The sequence below is a fragment of the Panthera onca genome, chromosome D1 (assembly GCF_046562875.1).
Source record: "Panthera onca isolate mPanOnc1 chromosome D1, mPanOnc1 haplotype 2, whole genome shotgun sequence".
Lineage (NCBI taxonomy): Eukaryota > Metazoa > Chordata > Mammalia > Carnivora > Felidae > Panthera > Panthera onca.
In genome coordinates this window covers 104,259,119-104,268,886 of record NC_138348.1, presented here as the reverse complement: position 1 = coordinate 104,268,886, position 9,768 = coordinate 104,259,119, and the positions used below count along the sequence as shown (strand labels likewise).

The following is a 9,768-nucleotide window of genomic DNA, read 5'->3' as shown; positions in this document are numbered from 1 at the left end:
GCAAGGTGCGATTCCTTAGGTTTTATGTACCTTCAGTGAACAGAGATGGAAGAAAGGAACAAGCATCAAATTACCCATTTAATTACTTTTTAAAACTCTCTCTTCATAGGTCTTGCATGGTTGCAGCACAGCATATCATTTATCCACAGGTGTGAAATCCCCACTGAGCAAGAGCTTCAGGACAATGGTCAATCTGTGAGAAATGCTGAGGGTGTTCAAGTCCAATTGTGTTCTCAGACTTCCCCAGGAGCTGGGAGACTGAGGCCAACATACCTGAATACAGCACCACCCAGGAGCCTTGTAGCCTAAGGTGGGGAAACCCAAAAGCTTTCTCCTAGACTTGGTGGGGCACAGAGGGAGAAATTCAGGCTTCCACAGGCTCCAGGACAATGCCATACCACACTAGACAAACATTTGTCCTTTGCTGGGGACACTTTGTGACACTGCTTCTTCTTCATTTATAGTCCCATCCAGTGGGACTCTAATCGGGGCTGCTGAGATGGGACCTAAATGTGCAAGCTTATAAAATTCGCATTCAGTTTCACCCTTCTTGAGGCTCTTGAGGCTTACTCTCTCTCTTGTGTTCTGACAGGCTCTCCTGCAGCAGGGAGAGGAAAAAGTGGCATTGGAGGCTATACCTACCAATTGTATGTAATAGCAGCTTATCTTATTTTTTGTCACATCTGTGAGCGAGTTATCATCACTGATATGCTCATAATATGTGTGGTGGTTACAAGTTATTATAATGCCTTGTATCCCCACACAATAAACATAAATGCGTGTGTGTTTATGTGTCTTTGCCTCCTCCTTTTGGCTACATTGAGAGAGTGTCTCAGGTGTGTGAGCCTCATCTGTCAAGGAGGTCGGGGCAGACAGATAGAAGCTGACGACAGCAGCACCCACATGATCCCGGGGATCCCTGTGCAAAAGCTGAGCCATAAGGTCCTAAAAGCACAGGGCAGGAAACTGTGCCCCAGCAGGCCAGCCTCGGGGTCTTGCTCCTTGGGCAGGTCCGAGGATCCTGCGGCTGTCCTCTCCTCTCCCCTGATGAATACGGAGGAATCTTCACTTCCTGCTGACTGCTCAGGGGGCTTTGTATCTCTCCACCATGGCCCTGCTCTCTGATCCGGTGTCACTCTTTTTATTATTATTATTCCTTCTGTGTTGACAAGTGATTTAAACACTTAACATTAGGAGAAAAGACAAAAGAGGATGGGAGTTGGTGGGGAACCTTTTCTTTGAATCCAGGAGGTTCGTTTTTTCAGATTAGCAAATAAATGACTACAAGTGTATAATTAATACTAATAGGTTAATTAGAGAACATTTAGATCTTTCTCGAAAAAAAATTAAACCCAATGACTGTCTCCTGAGGCAAACCAGGAGTATGTATTGTAAAAAACCCTGTGTAGAAGAGTTTACAGATTACTCTGTCCCTTCCTTCAGGGCTCCATGATTTCTATGAGTAGCTGGGTAATGGGGCCAGACTGGAGGAGGATTCTGGAAAGCACAGCCAGGGCTCCCTCCAGGGAGGCAGAACAGCTGCTGTAGGCATTGGGGGAGTCAGGGCCAGGGGTACCCTCCCCCACCCTGTCTCTCTGAACTCAGGCTGTCACCCTGCTCTTTCTGTTGGTCTCTGTCTCTGTCTCTCTCTGTGCCCTTTTCTGCTCAGCTGTGGCTGTCACTCAGCCTGAGTCAACCTCTCCGTCCTCCAGACAGTGGGATTTCAGAAAACGTCTGTGCCTTGACAACATTTACTGGCAGCAGAGTAGAGTGGGGGGTAGCAGGAGTGGGGTGACAAGCTAGCACACAAGTCACGTCCATTCCAGCAGGCTAGCCTTCTCGGGCGAGACATGCTCTAGCTGGCCTGGAGGAGTGGCCCTGGGTCAGAACTTTCAGCTGAGCCCTGACTTCCACTCACTGAGCCGAGGACATGTGGGATGCAGTGGAAGGGGGATATGTGTTTAATCAGCCCTGGCAGGGTGAGGCCTGAAGCTGGGCAGGACAGAGGGAAGCCCAGCCATCAGAGTCAGTTCCTGTTTGTTCGGGTACAGCATTTCTGGAAGTGAAGGCCCAGGGCTCTGCCCCAAAGCCCTGCTGCCTTCAAGGCCTGTTGAGATGGATGATTGAAAAGCCCTGATGTGGTTTCAGTTTTGTCTTCCAAAAACGTATGTTGGGGTCCTAACTCCCAGTACCTTGGGATGTGACCTTATTTGGAAATAAAGTCACTGCATATGTAGTCAGTAAGACGAGGTCACACTGAAGTAGAGTCGATCCTTAATCTGATATGATTGGTGTCCTTGGAAAAAGAGGAGACAGGGGCACCTGGGTGGCTCAGTCGATTAAGCACCCAACTCTTGATTTCGGCTCAGGTCATGATCTCATAGCTCATGAGTTTGAGCCCCTCATTTGGGCTCTACATTGGTGGCACAGAGCCTGCTTGGGATTTACTCTCTCTTCCTGTCTCTCTCTCTCTCTCTCCCACCCCCTGCCCAAAATAAATAGACATACTTAAAAAAAAAAAAAAAAAGAGGAGACAGATGCAGAAAAGATGACCCTGTGACAGTGGAGTCGGACGCTGCTGTGATGCTGCACATGCCCAGGGATGCCTAGGTTTGGTAGAAGCCACAGGAAGCAAGGAAGGAGCTTCCCCTAGACTTTTGAGGAAGCATGCTCCTCCCAACACCTTATTCTGGCCTCCAGGACTCTGAGAGAATAAATTTCTGCTATTTTAAGTTACCAAGTTTGTAGTGCTTGGTTACAATAGCTCTAGGAAACTAACGTATAGCTCTTAGTAGCCACCCTGACTCACTGACTAGTAAGACCTCAGTTCAGTCTGAGAGTGAAATCTCAAATCAAATACCTGGGAGAAGATAAGCAGGTCTCAGAGTGAGCACACAAGGAATTGTACCATAGAAGGTTCAAGAGCCAGCCCCCTGCTGTCCCCCAACTCTCAGGATGTCTCGCTGCCTACTTGGACAGTCAGTATGTCCTGACAAGGACCAGGTGAACCCTGAACAAGAGAGAGACCATCTCAGGAGTTTGGAGAAAAAGAAACCAACATTTTCTTTCATTGTCTCATTTGTATTTTTAATGATAATAGTAACACTTACCATGTACTGAGCATTTGCCATGCACCAGGCATTATGAACTAGGTAAGGATGTTCTCATGCGTGGCTGCCCCTGAAGTTAGCTCTGCAGCTCCTGAGGGCTCACAAAAGAAGACGTCTTTCTTTTGCACCAACCCAGTTCGTCAAAATTGAGGAAAATGAGGGAGGGGTGGTTACTTTTCAAAGTTTCACACAGTGCCCTGTTATTAAAACTTATCCCACCACCATTCCCTTCGCATATAGCCAGTGACTCACCCTAGTTCCCATTTTCTACAAAGTAGTTTTTGAGTTATTATTTTTTAAGTTGTGCTGCTTTCATCAGCTTGAAACAAACAGAAAAGCTACCTTTGATGAGAGAAGGTCCAGAAAGAACTAGAAAGTTACACGATATACTGTTCACATCCCATTAAAAACAGGTGATCTGAGGACTCCCCTCCCAGGACCCCTACTCAAGTGGAGGGGGAGGAGCAGGTAGGACAGGAAATCCTTGGGAATAAATGGCAAACCCATATCCCCACCTTCTTCTGCTTCTCCATGATCATGGAGCAGAAGAGACTGAGGAGGTGGGGGCGGGAGAAGAGAGAGAAACACCAGCTTGCCAGCCATTGCCCACACCTACCACATACTGAGGTCGTCACCCTGCCAAGGCCTGTCCAGGGCAGGAACCACTCAGGGAGCAGAGACAAGCCTGCTCTGGGGCTGAGTAGAGATGATATTTCTCAGAAAGGGGGCCAGAAAAGGAGGATGGGTGATGTTCCAATGCAGATTTAAATTTTGCAAAATGGCCTCCTCCTCTGGCAAAATCATCCCCCCACCCACGGTGACACCTCTTCTTCCCCTAATGGGTCTGCTGCAACGCAGCACCCTGTCAGACCCAGTCACTTCACCTTGCAGCCAACATGTACATTATCCTCAAAATGTAAATTGTGAAGCAAAAAATTGCAAATTGCACCAGGGGTTTGAGGACAAATGTAATAATGCCTATTCGTGTAAGATCAAAACTGTATGAGGAATTATTATAACGTGTAAACTGTTAGCAACTGCAACATGTAAACAATAATACTTATTATTATCACTGTAGACTTCCAAATATCACTCGGGCTTCGGGAACTATAAGGAACATTTCTAGGCTGTGAAGGATGGGAGAGCCTCTCATTCTAACTGCCAGTCCTTCCTGATTTGACAGCCCAGCCATAACCTACATTTTCAACTTGCAGAAAAAGGAAAATGCAGGTCGAACCCCAGGAGGGAAACCAAAGGAAAAGAGGATGGAGGGAAGTTGCTAGAATCCAATTGCAGGGAAGTGATTTGATTTTCTGTGTTGAGTTAAAGGTGTCAGGACCAGAGAGGAGGTATATCAACAGTTGTTTTGTTTGCCCAACAAAAGGAGATTGTGTTAGACCCCTGCTGACCCACAGCAAATCCCATCCCCAAAGGCCTAGGAAAAAGCTGTTTGCTGAGTCTGTGAGCACCATTTGCACCTTCAGGCTGCAGCAAACAGGTACTAGACCAGAGCCAGCTCAGAGACAGCCAGCCCCCTCCCGCAGCCAGAAAGCTACCAGGAAACGCCTAAAGGGAAGAGCTTCATTAGCCACACTGCTCGAGAAGCCAATCACAGGATCCCATTCAGACAGAGAGCCAATCACATTCTCTGGACAGGACATGGACCAATCGTCTCTCTTCCCCCACCCATTCCTTTCCATTCCGAGCCTTGGCCTACTGGGGCTTGTTTAGCAGCGCCAGTGGCCAGAGAAGCTGGAAGGGAGGGGCTGCTGAGGACCCCCAAGCCAGGGCAACCTAAGGAGCAGACTCTGGCAGAAGGGCTGGGCACAGATATGGATGGTAAACTCCAATTCATCGATTCCACAAATGTACAGCTACTGGGTACTGCCTCTGTGCCAGGCACTGGAAATAAGAGACACAATGTTACCCTAGAAGAGCTGAGTCTAGTCGAGGAGACAGAGAAGTAGACAAATACAGCCTTTGCATGGGAATGTGATGAAAGGCAAGCCAGGGCACAAGACGCTGTGGGAGAAGAGAAACTCATGGAAGCAGGGCAGCAAGAAACCGTCCATGAGGACGACAGTGGCACCCAGGAGCATACCATAGCCCCCATAGGGCCTGCACCATAGCCTGAGACCCTCACCACACCATACCCATCAGTATTAGTGTGTGAGGGTTGCCATAACAAAGCCTGGCTGGCTTAAACAGCAGAAATTGATTTTCTCAGACTTCTGGAGGCTGCAAGTCTAATTCAGGTTGTGAACAGGGTTGATTTCTTCTGAGTCCTCTCTCTTTAGTTTGTGGATGGCTGTCTTCTCCCCGTGTCTTCAAATGGTCTTCCTTCTATACAAAGCTTTGTCCACATGTCCTCTTCTTATAAGTGCACCAATCATACTGGATTAGGGCTCACCCTAATGACCTTCATCTCCAAACACAGTTGCTTTCTGAGGTACTGGGGGTTGGGATTTCCACATATGAATTTGGGGAGGGCACTTCACATTACACCATCATTTTTTACAACTGTTGTGAAGCTGCTATTTAGCCACTGTCTCCCCCAAAGCACACAGTGACCGTTAGCTTTTTGTCTTCTAAATCTTCTGCATTAGGTGCCAGGCTGACTCAAACCTGGACCCACTCCTGTCACGTGAGAGGGATGGAGAAGCCCTGCATCTGGTTCTTGAAGTAAAGGCCTTCATCACTCTTTTCCTCAAAGAGCTGCATGTCGATTAGAGTCTTGGAACAATCGCTTTCCACTGCTCATTGGCCCAGCTCACTGGCCTCTTGCCCAAGGTATTTGAGAAATCACTTTATCTACAATAAGAACTGGTGTTGCTTTTGGAGCTGGCAGGGAGAGAGCCAGTGAAGTGGCCATCCATCAAACGAGGCCCACACAGGCTGGCCTGAACCCCTGCGGAGGGTGCCAGATGTTCTAATCTATCACCATGTGTCACAGGGGGATAGTCTTTGATCGCTGAGACCCTAAGGCAACACAGCAGGACTCTGCACAGTCTGCGTGAAGATAGGGGAGGCACCTGGTCTTCATTCCATAGCTCAGTGTGATGAAGGGTTATGGGACTTTACTAGGAGCTGAGAACCAAGGAGAGAAATGAATGGGCCGCTGGCTGGGTCCTCAAGGAGCTTACATTCTCCTGGGGAAGACTGTCCACCTAAGAATGCATTAGGTTCTGGCTGAGTTGCTTGGGGGTTCAGAGAGGCTTCCAACAGGAGCTAATACCTGAACAGAATTTGGAGGATCACTGGTGCTAGGCAGCTCTGTTAATGGGGCCAGAGAGTAGAGCAGGATGGTCCAAGCGGTGAGGGAGGAAGTGGCAGAAGTGGGATGGGAGAGATGGCCAGGAGGTAGAGGGATAAAAAAACCATGCTAAGTGGTTTGGACATTTCCTGTGAACTTTCAGACTGTGTTTGTTGGGGTCACTGGGGCTCTTTTGTGGTGCCTTGGGATAAGGAGCAAGACTGAGCAAGCGAGACACTCATCAAGGCATCTTGGCTCTGTCCTGTTTCGATTATTGGGATTTCATTTGAAAAAGAAATGTTGTAAAGCTTAAAATCAGCAACTACTATCGCGTTAGCTATTAGAGAGTCCTTGTGGGATTCTCAGCACAGAACAGTATGGTGACGGTGTGGAATCTGAAGCTGGGGTGGGGGGCTGCCACAGGCCTGGAGGCAGGGGCAACAGTTAAGAGACTGGTGTAATCGTCCAAGAAAAGAAATAGAAAGGAATTGAGAAATTGGAGAAAGGGTTGGGAGGTGAAGCTGATTACACTTGCTGTTGATTTAACATGGAGAGTGTAGGGGAGAGAAAGGTCTTCAGTGCTTCCTGAGTTTATTGCCCAGGTGAGTGGGTGCACGCTGGTACCTTTAACTGGTCAAAAGAGTGGAGGGGAGGGAGCTTATTTGGGCAGACACATGAGGAGTCAGGTGCTGGCCATGTGGACTTCAATGTGCCGTTGGGACACCCAGGTAGAGCTGTCTAGGCGGCCATGTAATTAAGTTGTCTGAAGTCTCGATATATCCCAGCCTGAATAGAATGCCTTGCATATTGCAGACAGGTGCCAGTGACTGCATATTTTTAATTTTAAAATTTATGTACGAAGTCTTCAGGGTTCTCTGTAATGTCTTCTATAGCTACTTTTCAATCTTACCTCCTTTATACTTCCCAAAAGTATATGAAATTAGAATAGGCCAGCCTTCCCTGTCCACAAAGGCTCTGCTCAGCCAGATCAGCTTCTTAACTGTTTCCCAGTATACATCTCTTTGGAACCTCTGGAACAGATAGAGAGATAGTGGAGAGATAAAATGGATATCTCCAGCATTGTGTTCTTAGAAAATGTAATGAAAAGTATGATACATGATGTGCCGTTTCTCCATTTCTGCAGATGCCCTTCTCCCACTCCTGTCTATGTGGCATGACTCACTCCACCAAAACCTCGTGCTGGTTCCATTTTTTCCACAGATCCTCTGACTCTGCTCGCTTAAGGAGGGTGAATCGCAGGTTAGTTTGTAGCAAGCGTCTGCAAGTTTGTAGGGGAAGGTTCATTCTTTAGAATACACTTTCGGTTTCCATTTGCCCGGAGACTTACCATCGGGGCACCCCAGCCCCACAGCCCTGGGCACAGTTGCCCTCGTCTAGTGATGGGGAGCTTCCCCACTCCTCAGGATGCTAAGTGCTCCCAGGGAGCCAGGGCACCTTGTTCTGGGTCAAAGGCATCTAGCTCATCCGAGGTCCTGGACCCCACCAGCCCGTCTGCTCTGTCAGGGTCTGTTTATAACCTGTGGGTGTTCTTTGACCACATCCCAGTACTGCTGGATTTCCATGGCCACGTGCTGAGCTCACCTTCCCCTGCCTTACTTTTAGTCTGCCCCTACTCCCAGGTGGATTCTAATTCTCCAGCCCTGGGCAAATGCTTAGCAACAAAACCCAAGAGCCCAGGCCTCTTTCCAGCACTCCAAGCAGCATCTCCTTCTGCAGAGTCCTACCTCTTCAGCGGGTGGTAATGTGATTTATTCATTGAGGAGCAAACACAGAGGGTTACTGAGTTCTCCAACCGTGGACAGTGTCTCTTCCCTACACCCACTGTCCCTTCTGAGTGACTCCACTTTTCAGGGTGCCCAAGGAACCCCAAGGTGACTGCTGCATAGATGGCTGCCTCTTCAGGGGCAGTCAAGGTGTTCAGCTCATTTTCTTTCCATGCACTGTCTTGCATCCGATCAATAGGGATTCTTTCTACCCCTCCCAAGTAAAAGAATGATTTATATGGCCCACATGGTATACTTGTAAAATACACACAAGGCCTGATAAATTATACAGTATTTATTATCCTACTAAAATGATACCCTTTGCTTAATTAAAGTAGCCATATGCTGTAGTGCAAATCATTCTCATTCATTAAGATCCCAAAATATGTTAAAAAAAGAAAAACAGCCAGCAGCAGTTAGGAAGAATACAGTAAGATCACACGGTTTTGAGGCCATAACTGCATTAAAAATAGCCTCACTCTTCAGGGTGTTGTTTTACCAAACATGGCCATCCCTCCATCCATTCATTTTTTTAAGCAAATAGGCGTTGAGCACCTGTGCTGCCAGACAGCTTCCAGGTACCTGGGACACTACCTGGCCTCTGTCCTCAAGGGGCACACAGGCTAGTGTGAGAGAGAGACCAGTAAACAAGCACCACAAGCAGGTAACTGGCTATGTGAGCCACGTTAGAGGCTCATCTAACCTAGCCTTGTTGGGCCAGGAAGGTTTCCCAGAGGAGGTGCTATCTGGGTTACATCCTAAAGGATAATTAGGTCTGGGAAGTGTTCCAAGCTATTCCCTTTTCCGTTACCTTGTTTATTTTCTTCTTAGTGATTAACAGATCACAAATATGGGATTATTTTTTTTATTTGTTTACATGAATATTTTCTGTCCCTCGCCCTTCCCCTTACCACCTGAAGATAAGCTCCAGTAGGGTGCACGACTTTCCCATCTTGTCCAGTGTTTTTCCCCCAGCACCTTTCATAGTGACTAGCAAATAAGAGGGCCTCACATAGATCTCCTGAATGAAAAAATGAGCACTGACTAAAGAGTAGCATGTGCAAAGGTCCAGAGCTTTGCGCACATAGGAGGTGCTCTGAAAAGGGCAGAAGCCATCATGCCACGTTGCCCAGTGCTTCATGCCAGTCCCCATGTTACACTCCTCCACAACACACCTTTCCACACACTCGCCCCTTTCCCACAGGAACTGGCATTTTCCCACTGGCTAGAGTAAATAAGCACATTTGCATCCTGGAACAACAGCAGCTATGTTTCTCCATGACCTTGGGGGTTAATGGCCGTTGGCTTCCGGGTACCATCTGCAGGGAACTATGGAAAGAACAAACTCAGCTGTGACCACCTGGCCGCTTCACTGGCACCGAGAGCCACGATGGAGTCCCCCCTCCCCCCACCACCACACCCTCACTGTTGGGAAGCTGTGTCCAAGGTGGGAACCACACTGAGGCCAGAGTCAGAAAAATCTGGGTTCAAATCCAACCTTTCCTGTCTTGGGCAATGTACTTAATCTCCCTGAGCCCTTTCTCTATCTTTAAAATGGTCATAAAATTACCCCCTTCATGAAACTTTTAGGGATTAAATTCAGGAAATTAGGGGAAAATTC

The 9,768-nt window shown here is 47.8% G+C and overlaps 1 long non-coding RNA gene across 1 annotated transcript in view; it reads left to right on the top strand.

Annotated features, from left to right (window-relative positions):
• Positions 1–5,736: 5,736 nt before the first annotated feature.
• LOC144613031 (uncharacterized) overlaps positions 5,737–9,768 on the top strand; it is a 41,209-nt gene continuing 37,177 nt past the window's right edge. The window contains exon 1 of the long non-coding RNA XR_013550339.2: positions 5,737–5,900. This is a non-coding gene — a long non-coding RNA (uncharacterized LOC144613031). The remainder of the gene's footprint in view (positions 5,901–9,768) is intronic.